This window comes from Plectrocnemia conspersa, unplaced genomic scaffold (genome assembly GCF_051122295.1).
Source record: "Plectrocnemia conspersa isolate PC_06_02 unplaced genomic scaffold, ASM5112229v1 ptg000007l, whole genome shotgun sequence".
NCBI lineage: Eukaryota > Metazoa > Arthropoda > Insecta > Trichoptera > Polycentropodidae > Plectrocnemia > Plectrocnemia conspersa.
In genome coordinates this window covers 2377082-2393073 of record NW_028277171.1, presented here as the reverse complement: position 1 = coordinate 2393073, position 15992 = coordinate 2377082, and the positions used below count along the sequence as shown (strand labels likewise).

General features: G+C 32.8%; 1 protein-coding gene across 2 annotated transcripts in view; it reads left to right on the top strand.

Moving 5' to 3' along the window:
* Positions 1 to 12820: 12820 nt before the first annotated feature.
* eys (eyes shut) overlaps positions 12821 to 15992 on the top strand; it is a 41403-nt gene continuing 38231 nt past the window's right edge. For both annotated transcript variants that reach the window (XR_015810254.1, XM_088188829.1), the window contains exon 1: positions 12821 to 12909. The gene's annotated coding sequence lies outside the window, so the exon portion shown is untranslated. The remainder of the gene's footprint in view (positions 12910 to 15992) is intronic.

Sequence of the window (15992 nt, the reverse complement as noted above, 5' to 3'; positions counted from 1 at the left end):
GAAAAGAAAATAATAATTTACAAAAAACTTATATAAAAGATGAAAATTTTGATCCTATATTTTATAGCTAAATACAAGTTAATTATAATATTTATTTAGCAAGTACATTACTAATACAATAAGAGACAACCACAGTAAAAAAAATACGATATAATTCGAAATTTTAAATGTCATATATTAAGTTAAAATTAAACATATAAATATTTTGTATACGACTATCGGACGACAACTCTCAAGCACGAGGCACTGTTTCTTTCAAATAAATCATAATACCTTCATAAGCGTCTTCCTAATTAAATCACGAGAGAATTAATTAAAGTATATTCAAAACAAATTTTGGTCAACAGGAAGGCGCAAAAACAATTATCACTTCTCAGAAGGCAAAAATTCCCGTCAAAAGTCGCAGTGGGAACGCTTTTATTGCTTTTGCCGTGAATTTTTGACTTCTGAGAAGTGATAATTGTTTTTGCGCACTCCTATTGACCAAAATTCGTTTTGAATATACTTTAACCAATTCTCTCGTATTAGAAGACTTCAGACATTTCATTATTTTAGCACATGCTTGACTCGAATAGAAGGTTTCAATAGAAGGTTCAATAGAAGGTACGAATTTCAATAGAAGGTTTTTTATGAGCTAAGTCTTTCATTTATAATAGAAGGTATTTTTTATGATCTGAGTCGCTTTTAAACGAATTAGTTGAGCACACTATGTGTCTGTCGTAATTGTCTGCCTATAATCCAATAACTCATAATGAATTATGCTTGTCATATCCCACCAAATGCATAACATTATCTTAATTGGGTGTAATCCTGTTCTCGGGGTTGGAACCGGGGGTGAGTGACCTTTTACATCGCTTGTTAAAGTAAAGGATCCACTTCTTATCTTCAGTAGCAATTCGACTCAAAAATCAATCTTTCTGTTCTAGAATCATTAATTTTTTATAATCATAAAGTTTTCCTCAGACAAATTATAAGATATCCATACTCTACAAATTAGCACCTTTCGTGCTTTTTTAAATGTCTGTGAACTGATATAGGCGACACGTTGAGATTTTGTGCTAGCTTCTGTACCGTTAATCTCGGACTTGCTTTGATGGCAGTCCTAATATCCTCACTAAAAAACCCTAAAGACTACTTGCCTTTACGTAGATATTCAATGTCAAAATTCCCGGAATGTATTTTTTGAACCACATTTGACACTTTCTGAATTTAAAAATAATAGTGAAATTATCGTTAATTTATAAAAAGTTATACATTTTTTCTAATGTAAGAAAAAAAACGTAAAGACAATGGGACGACCTGATACATATTTTTACGAATTTCGTTTGTGTACTAAGATGTATTACGGTCTTAAACGAGAGTTATTTAACTATTTAATGATATATCTGCTGATATTAATATCTTTCAAGTTTTGTATTACTATACATTTTTATTCGTAATTACCTGAGTTTTAATATTATATATCTGCATTGTTAGACGTACATATATATGTAGATAAAATGGCGATCCAAATAATTAAGTACAAATCTTTCTTACAATGTATAGCGTTTCGTAAGAATTCATTTTAGATGTCGGGCTTAGAAAAATCGACCCAAGGAAACAGTTTTGTACCGGGCCTTCCGAAGGTTCAATCCTCGATTGTACCATTGCGAGCGGAAAGCGCGATTCCTTGAGAAGCTGATCCAATCTGAGTGAAATCTGAGTATATTATGTATTGTGCCATTTGCACGAAGGAAGTTAGTGTCTCAACCGATCGTTGCGTAAGCGCGATTCGTGCACAAAAACAATTATCGTACAAGTGAAAATAAAACTATAACCATAGTCTCGTGGGAAACTCGATTGTCACTGTCAAATTGTCAAAGTTTTTATATTCAATTGGTGTGCATGTGAAAAATAGTAGTTAATTAACGGAAAAATAATATATTATTCTACGCGGAGCTGTGCGAATTTCATGACTCAATACGTGTGTGTATATAAAATTTTAATATACATTATTAAAAGTTGGCGGATATTGTGCTTGTGCACGCTATTGAGAGTTCAGGAAGGTTACTATTAAAATAAAACGACTAACTTCAATTATAACAAAGTTTTTATCGATTGTTTTCCGCTTATTACATTATTATGATAACCTTTATTCCAATAGCAATGTACAACAATTTTACTTTTTTTGCCACAAAGAAACAATTCACTTTCTAATTTATATTTAAACTTACATGCATCATTGGTTTTTAGTATAAGGTCTCAAATTTTATGTATAGTGAGTGGTATTTTTTTAAATTGTGGTAAAAATAATCGTTTTTTAAGAATGCTTTGACTATATACAAAAAATCATTGTTAATTTAAGTTTCATTGTTGCTTATATAAAACTATTATTCTCAGAATATATTTGATAAATTTAAAGCTAAGTTCTATGCTACGTTATTAATATAAATGGTTACAAATTAATAGCTTAATAATAAATTTTGCTTAAAAGTTCTTTCGATTCAGGTGATGATTGTTTAGCTGTACCTTCTCGGACGATGGAAGGAGAGCAGCTGATTTTTCATATCATATTTGAAAACGAAGTGGTAGTTAATATGTACGCAATACTGTGACTTCTATGTTTTGAAAATTTTAGTCCAACGCCCTTTCCCATCCTCGATCCTCTGACTAATGTCAATAATACGAGGCGGAGCCAGATTCTTTATTATTGTATAATAAAGATCTTATCAGACTCTTTGCCATGCATAGCTCAGTACGATATATTTGACGACGTCATAATTTTATGAATGCGTAATTCGGGATTTCTGTACCTGCTTCAAAGATTTTTTTGCACCTACCTTATTCAGAAATTCTAATATATAGTATTTTTTAATGTACGTCTATATAGATACGCATAATTATTTTTACGTCGATAAAAATAGCTGCGATAATTATTAAATCCAAAAAACGCAAATCACTTCGTTTTATTGCGCAAGTTTAGCGACGCAACAATTATGAGTGGACGCGAAAAAGTTATACGCTAAGTTGTTATTTGCTATTATTTTTTAAATAAAACCTGCATTTTATTATAGCATTTAAGTATCCATTGGTCAATTGCCATGTGATTAATTGTTGTTAAATAATATACTCCATTAGTGAACTTGGTTTTAAAAAATAGGACGATATATCAACTGTTAAGACTAAAATATTCCGAACGTACGTGTCTTTTAGGTTAGGTTTGAATTTGAGTAGCAAATGGACGTTTCACAACGAGCAATAATTTAAGACCCACTACTTATTTTAATTATCGATCATACTGTATTAAATGCTGATCATTTTTTAAATACTGAATATTTATTTTATTGGGGCTCAAATTTATTATGAAAAATATTTATTCATTTGTTTATACATTTTATTTATTTACATACATAACAATGTTTTGCTGCATAAATACATTTTAAAATGAAAACAAGCTATGTGCGAACGAGTGGCAGTGGTTGAGCGTTGGTCAGAGCAGTAAGCATTTCATAAATAATTGCAACAAACCTACTTTTAATAAAATTGATTTACAATGGTATATAAATAAATAAAATGTATAAACATATTTTAAAATAAATTTGACCCTAGATTTTATTAACTATCAGTTTTTTTATTTTTACTGGTCATTTATTGAATTAATTATTTATCATGTAATTCTTTGCCAATATAAAATTAATTATAAATCTATTTTTTAATTGTTCCGTTTTGTCACACTTCTGATGCTGTAACAAGGTAATTCGTAAGAACTGCACAGTTTGTGTTGCTTCCTGGTCACCTCTGTTCAAGACAATAATTTTCGTTCGACTTTTAAATATTTGAACAATCTGAAAAAAACGGCTTTAAGGAGAGCCAATTTCTAGTTTTCATATTAAACGAAGACCTTTTTTTCTCTCAAATCCCTTCGGTTCGTATTAATTTTTTATTCAGTATCCAATTTGTGTCCGCCGTTCCGCGTCGTGATTTTTTAATGACATGAAACGCACTTTTTTTAAACAGGCTCTATGAATGCACGATGGTCGATAGTTCGGAATATTTTAACCAATGTGTTATAGATAGGAAAGCGCTATGTTCGTATAGGCCTATCCTAAGTATAAAAATCAAGGTATATTTTTCAAGTATATAAATAATATAAAATACAACATTAAAGCAGGCGAAGTACTCATTCAGACAGTTTCCATAAGTCGGAAGTTAAATATAAATTCATATACTTATATCAGTAAAAAAGTTATTATGGAGTGCTATTTTAATTCCTCTCACGGACAAATTGAGAATAACACAATTTTGAAGCAACCCATAGGGAACTGAATTAAATTTTAATTTCTAAAAAAAATATACTCACTGCGCGAATAATTTTTATTTTCTTCAAATGAAATGGTAATTTGTAAGACTTTTCAATGCATTTTCTTGATAATGATAATTATATATTATATATTATTCATGCCAAAAATAACAGTTTATTAGTCAACATCATGAAGTATGTAATATGTTTTAGTAGTTTATTATTAATATAATTTTGTTACAAATACTTGGCAGACATTTAAATTACAAATAGTATAGGTTATCTTTATATTACAACAGACGCATAATATTTGCGCAATAAATTAATAGTTAGATAAATATTAGGTACGTGATGGATCGTTCGTGCTATGGCTCCGCGTGACAAATTTCCAAATCGCCAAGAAACTCCTGGCAAATCGTGACGACCTGGCTGGACCAAATCTGACAATCGAAGTGGAAAGGTTGCTTCCTTTGGTGGGTCTAAACTCAAACTGTCCCATCTGTGCCGATTTGGCTAAGCGGTTGTGTATTTCGGTGGAGCTGGTTTTGAAAAAAATAAAAATAATAATAAATCCAGTGGTTTTCGAATCTATAGAGTACACACATACGAACATTGCTTTTAATTTATATATATTATTATATAATAAATTATTACTAGTGTCCAACGACATCGTTCTGGCTGCTAAGTAACACCACTTAGGGCTAGAAAATTTTAAATAAATGTTGTTGAGATAATTTAAAAAATATTTTTGTGTTTTCAAGGTTGATCGACCTTAAAGGGTGTGACTTCGCAGCCAGTAAGGCGCAGGTGGGAACTAGTGAGAATTTTATTAGATTATATTACATATGTTTTCTCCAATTTGTGGTGGAGAAGCTGACAGAGGGAGATCCCTCTCTGTTACGGTGCTCGTATGGTGGAATCCCTCTCAGAATGAGTGCGTCCATGACCGAGTGTTGTTCGCGGAGGGGTGGGCGTCTGCTGGTCTCTTCTAGTGTAAGCCGGAGTCTGCTGTTGGAGTACAGACTTAAGTATTCATGGCTGTAAAGCTTGCTCACCAATCACTATCATACAATCGATAGTTACACTCGCTTCTTAGAACAACGAAGTATGTATACGCCTTTAGAAAGTGACATTTGCTTGATGGATATCTCCGAGGTTGAATTGCATAGCAGGAATATTGTGGCCTTACGGTGCTACTTGTCCTCCGGTGATATATTGTTTCCCACGACCGTTTCGTAACAAAGAAATATTCATTCAATGCATCGGAGAATCTTTGCGTGCATTGATGATTTTTGCTCACAGATTTTTATACTAGTTTCAAGAATAGGATCCACCACATATGAGGAACTATTTGTGTGGCCCCCACAGGATAGATTTGAGACTGTTTCTTTTATAGATTTTCTTTGAGGGATAACCCGTAAATGTCTTGTTTAGAATCAGGGACGTCATTTTACTTTTTTTTTTAAATATTTTGATTTCATTAAGATTCATAGTATTTAAATAAATTACATGAATTCCACCTGCCCCTTGCTCTAAATGTCGTCCCTGTCTCTGACACTCATATTAATATGCACATTTGGACATCCATTTCAGAGGTCAAGGCATCAACTTCGGATCATTAAAGCCGCTTCTCTCTTCGCCTCCCCTAGTCCAGTTTGACGTCCGGAAGGTCAGGTATACAACGGTATTGACAAATTGACTCGTTTACTATGTATTAGGTAATCCCGGAATTAATGTCGTTTTTTTAATAGGCAACTTTGGCTTAGTATTTTTGGGTCCGATGAGCAGTGAAGACGTGCGTTGTAATTTTTTTCTTCTCTGTGATCCTTTGCCTTTCTTTTAAACAAAAAAAAACTTTTCTACCCCATTTACAAACAATGGCAGAGACGTGTCCTTCGGAAACACATTTAAGAAACTGTATGCTGTTTTCGTTTCATTAAAAAAAAACTGCGATAGAAGCAACAGAATGCATTTATGACATTTACGATGATATACTGGACAAAAGAAAGTGCCAAAGTGGGTTCAAAAAATTTCCAATGGGCAATCTCGATTTGAAGGACGAGCTTCGAAGTGGACGGCCCAGTCTAGTGGATAGTCCAGCTCTAAAGGCGGAAATCGAAGCAAATCCGATTATGACCATTGATGAATTATCGAAGAAAGTCGGCACATCACGGTCGAACACCCATCGTTATCTTGAGAAACTGCGAAAAGTTAAAAAATAAGGTATCTCGGTTCCTCACGCGCTCACCGACGCAACAAAGCTCAACGCCTCAACACATGCAAAATACTGCAAGAAAAGCAACATTTTACCCCGTTTCTCCATGACTTTATCGCCAGAGACGAAAAATGGGTTCTTTATCATGATATAAAAAAATAGAAACAATGGTTAAATCGAGGTCAAACCCCAATTCCAACACCAAAACCAGGACTACATCCTCGGAAAGCATTATTGTGTGTGTGGTGGGATTCGAAAGGTGTAATTTATTATGATGTTTTAAAACAAGGGCAAACTGTTACTGCAGCCCTCTATTGTGAACAGATGGACAAATTAAATACGACGTTACAAAAAATTAGACCTGCTCTTGTGAATAAAAGTAATGTCATTCTTCAATATGATAACGCCCAGCCGCATGTTGCCGATATTACCCGTAAAAAAATCCAGGACCTTAGCTGGGATGTTTTATTGCATCCACCCTATTCTCTGGACTTGGTACCGAGCAACTTTCACTTATTTCGCTTTTTAGAAACGCAATTAGGGAACAAAAAATTCGACAATTCGACAAAAACTGAAATCGGGTCTTTCGGAGTTCTTCGAATCTAAACCAAAAGCCTTTTATGAATAAGGAATTTTAGATCTAGTAACAAGATGGCAAAGAGTCGTAGATAACACTAGAAATTACTTTGTATTAAAAAAATATTAAATAATTGAAAAAAAAAATAAGTTTGAGTTTTAATAAAAAACGACATTAATTCCGGGATTACCTAATATATACCTATCATTACCGAGATAATTATTTATATACCTATTATTTCAAAACCAATATATTATAATTTAAAACATACGCTTCATCTGAAACAATGGAGCTCCCGTTTCGACAAGACAATAAATAAATAATATCTGCCTCAATCTACCCTTAACTCCACTAGAATATTTCGTCTTATTTATGTCTCCGAGGAAAACGCAACACGATAACGATTCGTTTTCTATTTGAGGTTTCAGTGGCATCAGCGATGCGTGCGTGCACATCATAACAACATTACTCCGATAAAGAGTAACGTTTTAGTCTTCCGAAGGCATTCTTTCGGGGCCATTTGTAAGTTTTGCTCTAACGAGCCACCGTCACGCTCGTCCTGTTTTCCTCTTTTCGTTTTCGACGTGTCGCCTCGTTTAATCGACGTTTAATTTCGCCTCCAGCCAAGCTTCGTTTGCTTATTAAGCACCATGCATATACGTACCAGCGCAATTTTGCTGACGCCGTAAACTGGAAGCACCTCGAAACAACCCGAAACCACACCACCGCGCCTAACGATGTCGTTGCAAAGCGTTCAAGATTTTAATTCGCAAATATTTACACCAATTAACTTTTCCATTTTGAGCAAATTAAATTATAAAACGTGTAAATTGTCAATTCATTAAATTATTGTTTGTATAAGAGTAGTTTAAAATTGTGATTAGTGCATAAAATTTTTTATAAGTATTACATTTAAAGCGCTATCTTTTATTATCTATTTAATCTTGATATAATCAACAGAATGTCAAATATAAAGACAAAAGTTTCTAACTTATATTAATAAAAACAGCACAGAATTGCGTGATTCTATACAATATTATGAAACTAAAAACGAACTTTCAAGCAAGACTTATACGATGCTAGCTAGCACATCAATATTTTTTGGAAAACAATCAGTCTCGCTGTAATGTGTTTGACGATTGGGGTTGGTTACATATTTTTTTGTTGTATTGCCGCAAAGTTTATTTTCTATTTTCTTTTCATACAAATAGAGGTTTTAATTTCTCAAATTGAAGTATCCTCTTCAGAAATACTGATATTTTTAAAAACAAATTAACATTTAAACTAGTCTTAATGACCAATAACTAATTTTATTCTATATTTAATAATTCATGTTTTAAACATTATGTTCATTGCCATCACTAATAGTAAATCAATTCCAGTAATTATAAATACAACAGTTCGAAGAGCTTAGTCCTCTTCGGCCGTCTTTTCAAGTTGTCCACATTGAGGAGATTGCTGACCCGATGTTGACGTGCTGTTGGAGCCTTTTTGCATTTTAGCAGCAAAGCGTTTTATTATTATGACACCAAGTCACAATGTATGTCCATATCACAAACATACAATGCTTTGTAATACTTTATTTTTAATTTTGTAATCATTTTAATGTGGCAATGTTTGGCACATCCCCAGAGTTGTATGCCGTTGACCCAAACTGGTTTTAGGATTTTATTATATATTGATAGTTTGGAGCTTCTTCCCATAAGCCAATACAGCTTTTTATATTTTATTTCAACTTCTTTTTTTATTTTTTTATGTGTTCCTTCCACCGCTTTTTATTCACTTAATGAATAAAGAATAGAGATTATTTATTAACATCATAAAAATCTAGTAGTAAATCAATTTAAAAATACATTATTAAAATAACATATACCATTGATTATATATCAATGCGCATGCAGCGATGATTCATGCGATTGGCTACTCGTATTCGTGTAGCTTACGCATGCATACTTAAACCAGTGTTTGGCGTTTCCTGCTCTAGTGTTTCTATATCTGTTTTTATCAACAGCAGATTTAGATTTTCAAGAATAATATTTAATATAATAAATTATTCAAACAAACGTCTTACAGTTCTCTGACTAACAGTACCCTCGCTAAATACCAAATTTATTTTTCTTGTGTTTCAATTTTAAATCGTACACCAAGCATGCGTAAATATTTTGTCGAAACATAAGGACTAAACGAAAAACTAGTTTGATTTCAAATAACGCCCCTCATGAAATAAATAAAAAGTATGGCTATTTAACAGGGACGGTATTTCAGTCAGTGGTTAGTTTTTTTTTTAATATTTCGATTTAATTAAAATTCATATTATTCCATTAAATGATTTTTCTGCCCAGATTCAAGGGAGTCTCTGTTTAAAATCCACGTCAAAAGCAATAAAATCGTGCCGTCGCAGTGAAAACGCTCGATTATCTAGCGTTCATATTAAGACTTTTTATAACAATATTACTAAACTGAATTTTGCCCAATAGTAGAGCCCAAAAAACAATTATCTCTTCTCAGAAGTCAAAAAAACACGTCAAAAACAATGAAATAGTGCCGACGCCGTCGCAGTGTGAACGCTCGTTACCGAGCATTTCCACTGCGTATAATTTACAAACAAATTTTAACACAAAAACGTGCAAATTGCGTATTATTTGCAAACAAATTTTAACACAAACGGAGCTGCGTCAAAAAATACAATCTGTCCCTTTGAATAATGATGTTTATTGTCGAAGTGCTCTAAAATGTGGGTGCTTTTGAAGGCAATGTTCCGCTCCTTTTATTTATTATATGTATAAAAAAAGGGCTAAAGGAGCAGTACAGATTCGGTAGTTGAGGTCGGTTTTTACTTTTTTATGAATATATTCTTGCTATGATTTTTTCCAGAGTCGGGCCATTTGTCGGGAATTTGTCCCGTCTCCCCCTCCCCCTCCCGGCAGGCCTGACATAATTTTTTTTCAGCTCCTCTTTCGCAAAAAACATCATTTTGTTTGGCAAGCTCGTTGAGATGCTGGATGGATTGTGGAAGAGTAGTGCTTTCAAGCGCTGCCTTTCTAGCCTCGACAGGCAAGAATAAGGGGTGTGGTCGCGACTCTCTAGGGTCGTAAGTCACCGAGAACATTAACGGATTATCATTATAACATCAACATTTGTATAAAGATCATAACATATTTTTGTTTAGCTGTTTATGCTATTAAAAACTGCTTATTTTTCTTTTTTTATACTTCGTGAAGCATTTGGATAAGCAATTAAAATAAATTAATAAATACGTATATAGCTGAAATCAATGTTTAGCTATATCTTATCTTATTTTTTTGATTAGTATATTTTCAAAACTTCTCTTTCCCATTTACATCCTACCTCTCTTATAAAAACCGTATGAAAACCAGCAATGAAGTGAAACTCCCTTTTCGGTTTTAATAAGAGGTTCGCTCAAAGAGTCGTTAAAGAAGAAGTTTTACGTATTAATAAATAAAACCATGATGCAACATAATTGTTTACTTGCGTTAACTTAGTCGGCGCCAAGCCGAGTTTCAACTTTGTCAGTTGGTTATTATGGGAAAATTCCCATATGGCACACGTGAACAAGACATTGCACACTCGTAATGCGAAAACATTAAAACAGTTATGAAATATATGAAAATGTAGCTCAACGATGCAAAACTTTACGGATCTAGATTAATTTTGGTTCACGTACAGTCGCGCTCATATAAATTATGACCACGATTGCGCCGCTAATTCGCGAATGCGCTCATTCTGATCACGATCGGTAACGTATTTGAGAGTCGACGAAAGCGAAAATCGAAACGTTAAACTTTGCCTTTGGCTGTAATAAGCGACCTTATTCTTGTGCTAGTAATATACAAAAATTACAAATATAGCACCTAATGTATATATTAATTTTGTGTTCATGTTTGGACATTGCGATTTTATCCGCAGAATTTTTATTGGGTTTAAGAACTTATAAAAGCATCTGTGCTTTATATCGAAATAGATACAGATGCTTCTAATGATCGCCTCGGTCGATTCGGTGTAGCTCTGTTTGGTGCGAGAATAGCTAAGCTTAGTGGTCAAGTTCCGGTTGGGAAATCTTGATTGAAGTTATGTGGGAAGTGCTTAAGAACGTCAGTGTTCTGCTTTTAATACCACCGTGGACTAATGCCCCTTCCAGTTCTCGATCTTTTGACAAAAATTGAACCAGACACTTTTTGTCTAATACAGATATATTTTAAATCACTACATTTGGCAATGAGTGATTCTAAATTACTGTGTTTGTTATATGTTCGAAGAAAGTATCTGAACCTTTGTATTTAGGTAAGTCAATAAAACTCTTTTTTAAAAAAATATTCATTAGGTTAAATTTCTGAAACACTCAGATAATCAGCATATAATAAATATTTCGAATTATTAATGGGCAAAATTAAAATCGCTGAGAAATAAAATTTAAAAATATATGAATATTTTAATGTACACCGGGTGTACATCACAGTAAAGGAGTATAAAATTAGTGAATTTAACATTGTTTTCTTTCTCTGATATTTTAATTTAAATATAGTTTTCAAATATTTTTGTAATAAGTTAAAAATACACTTATGAGAAAGAGAAAAATATTATTTTTATATTTTGTACAAATTCCAGTGACCCTTCAATTTCCGCAAAATCCGAAATGTTGAATATTGTGACAACTGTGTTTACGCTCGATGCCCTAAGCCCAACCCTTGGTTTATTTTTGTGCTACTTTCGTTTCTCATAAGCTAAAAATAGTTTATTCCATGATTACTTAATATATGATTACTATTCATACAAAATTACTGTGAAAGTATCTTTCTATTACTTGGCATCTCTATTCATTTTTAAAAGGCTATACTATCTTAATATCTATTTTTTAATTTGTGTTCTAAAAAAATATTAGTTTCCCCTGAAGCAACCCATTAAAAAAATATCCGATTCTTTCTCAATGATGACGTCAAATCGGGTAATTCTCGTTATGTATCAAAAACTGATACATTGGATTTCGGCAATTAAAGGGTTAATGTATTTGTTATGTATTTGTAATTGCCTTTCTAGAAAACGAGGCAAATAAAATTAATGGCCCATGAGATATAAAATTCATATATATGTATTATATATATGGCTTTAACATACAATATTAAGTTTTATTTTAAATATTTGCAGAGGTGAAAGCTCTTATAACTTAGTTTCTGAAAGATAAAATAATTAACTACTTTACTTGCTACAATATGATATTGTTTATTAAAAAACATACTTATCAAATAAATATTTTTATAGAAGAAATTTAATTCATACTAAATTAAAATACATATGTTACTGAAATGTCAGAATCAATTACCACGAAAAAATAAAAACGCGTTAAAAGCGCAATAAACCAAAATGTTAATAGTATTTACGACTTACTGTTATTAGTTCTTGACAATCAGAAATACTGAGGGACTAGCTAAGGATTTTTTTCATTAACAAAAAAAATTACTAAATAAAAAAAAATACGAAAAATATTTTTTTTATGCTCTTTTAATATTCTTAAAAATTAATTTAACAAAAATATTTTTCTACTAAAAATAAAAATTCAGGTTTGAGAAGGTTAATAATAGCTCATTTTTTATAAATAAAAATTTGAGTCGGCTGCCGTAGCTTGAACCCGCGGCTTAAGGACTGCACTATTCCGACCTTAATTTATTAGTATTTTTCTTATTCCAGTGTTGCAAAATCTCAACCTTTCAAACACACCAAGCCTAGCATCTATTTGACTTAAAAGACTAAAGAAGCAGCCACTTCCCTCTTCATGTAAATTCTACATCAATGACGACTGGATTTTTCGCTACGAGATTAAGGGTACGAAAACACTTATTTTTAGTAATTACACAAATTATTGCATATAAGAGAAAGCATTCCATAAAGAATATGGCACATATTACATTTCGAGTTGTGCAAGCTCAGTTAACCCAAGTACATTGTATTATGGAAGAATCGATATACATACTACATATATAAAAAAATATGTATTTTAATAAATATTATTTTTGTATGTAAGGTAATCTTTTTATAATATCTGGTTGGGATTTTCGAAGAAGAGATTTGAGTTTGAAACGGTTAATGTGCATTTTGTATGTATGTATATATGTATATGTACATACAAACATATTTTCGAGGATCCCTTAATTGTTAGCATAACACTATTGAAATACTATAATATAATTATAAAACAGTGCCAACCTTATTTTTTATAGTAAATTAAAAGCCCTATTTATAATTTTCCAATTTGCCATTTTCCTGAATGTCAATGAGTGCTATATTACTCAATTTAAATCAATCTTAAATTATATTTAAATCAATGGTTTCGACCATAATGGTTTGTCGTAAAGAGCAAAATGACATCCATCACCAATCGCATAAAAATGTGTACAACTTCTTCGTCTAAATAAAAAAGGCATTATTTATGAGGTTAGCATTGATCAAATAGGAAAGTGTGTTATGTACTTTCGTCGCTACCAAGGTGACCATTTTCAATATTGTCTGAATGGAAAAGGCGACAGTGACCCGCTTTGTGGGCGATGAACTGAGAAATGTAGCGCGTAAAAACAAACACTCTCATATTTATTTCACTAAGTTTTAGATTTGCGTTTCTAGGGTAGCGAATACGCTTAACCGTTTGTTTCAGAATGGCGATAGTGAACCCGCATTGCGGTGACCATCAACGCGACGGGGACACCTTCGATTTTTCTACACGCTCTTTATGCCGCTTTATGCGTCAACAGCACGTGTTACGGAATATAAATGATATTGAAAAGGCCTTTAACACCGTTTAGCACATCTGCTCTTATTAAAACTATTATCACAAATATAAGCATTATTATTATGCATACATATTTTTTAGTTAAGATAATAATGTTTTTACAACGGATTAAATATTATAATATCTAGAATCACTCTGATTCGTCTAAATATATTTAATAGAATCTTGAGTAAGTAATACTATAAAGTAAATACCATTACTTATATCGTCAGATTTATTGACTGCAATGAAGTAGCACGTGCGAAAAATAGTGTAATATAAATCAGAAATGCGGCCCACAGATGTATTTCAATTATGCTTTCATGTATGAATTTATGTAATATATTTAAAAGTGCATGTTATTATCAAATCGATTCAATGTAGAATGAATTTGTTGTAAAAAATGCAAAACGATGTATTGATTTCTATTAAATTTTTCAGTAAAATCTGAAATAACCGTAAAATATATTTTAAGTCGCTTCGTTTACCTCAGATATGGCAGTTCGTGCAAGCTACATTGTCATTAAATTTAATAGAGAATAAAACTTTTATGAGATGATGGAGCTGTAGAGATAATAAGATCGCAAGATGAATGAATGATCTTTCATAAAATATTTTCATGATAAGTTTGATTTTTCCGTTGTGTTGCTAGGAGCCGGTGCTTTTAAAGAGCGTTTATTTTAAATTAAAATTACAAAGATTTGTAAGTTATTCCTCAGTTACAATAGTTAAAATAATACACCACAGTGCCGTTATGTTATAAACTCCTGGCTCTTCAATGTGACTTCTGGGCTGAACCAAATCTGACCATCGAAGAGGAAGCGGCTGCTCTTTCCTGGAATGTGTCGATTTGGCGTAAGCTTCTATGGATACGAGCTCACGATTGAATGTGTTTTAATTTATTTAAATTCGGAATCAAGATAGAGTTAAACCATTATTGGAATGTGATTTTTATATTTTCGTCCTGCCCGTTCCACTGCTACTAACCTTCTGTCGGTGACAACTTCTCTCGATGCGGGAATTCAAGTAGACGTCGTGTATACAGATTTTGAGAAAGCCTTTGACAAAGTTTGTCATAGGTTATTATTAAAAAAATTGTCGAACCTCGGTTGCTCGGATAATTTAACTCGGTTATTCTCGAGTTATTTAAGCAATCGTAGACAGTTTGTAACCTATGGTGGCCGATTGTCAAAAGAATATTTTACCCCTTCGGGGGTTCCTCAAGGATCCAATCTGGGACCTCTGCTTTTTGTGTTATTTATTAATGACATAAATACAGCAATTAAAAATTCAAGTTTTCTTCTGTACGCAGATGATTTAAAATTATATAAATGCATTCGATCTGTTGTGAACTCCTTCTCTCTACAAAGTGATTTAGACTCTCTGTGGAGTTGGCTTCCATTAACCGTCTGCTCTTTAGTGTCGGAAAGTGCCATACTGTGTCATTTTCTCGATCCCGTTCGCCATCAGCTTATTTCTACCATCTCGGTGGTAACATTTTGACTAGAGAAACTTCCACTAAAGATCTCGGAATCACTTTCGAGAGCAAATGGAGGTCCTCTCTACACATACACGACGTCTGTGATAAATCTTCCGAAATGCTCGGCTTTGTTATGAGGAATGCCTTTCACTTTGACGATCCGTCAGTTATTCGCATCCTCTATGACACCTTAATTCGTAGCATTCTTGAATCGGGATCTATAATTTGGAATCCCCGAATAGCCAAATATTCCCTTTTAGTGGAAAAAATTCAAAAAAGGAATTTAAGATACCTTTAGAAAAGGACATTTGGTTATTATCCGTACTTATATCCCAGCGCATTTTTAGGAGCGTTGGGATATGATTCGCTGAGTTCTCGCAGAAAGCTGTATGTCGCTAAGCATTTTTTCAAATTACTAAAAGGTGCTGTCGACAATCCAGCTATTCTCGAGGAATTCCAGTTTTGGGTTCCGGAACATTTTCTAGAATCACGATCGCGTCCTCTTTTGATGGGCGTTAGGGCTAGGACGTCCGCACTTGCCGACTCACCTATAGCTGTGGCCATCCGGCTCCTTAATACGCTGGCATTACATATTGACCTATTTAATGTTAGCTACGAGGATCTGATCCAGTTTGTATCATTTAATTTTGATATTTTATAATT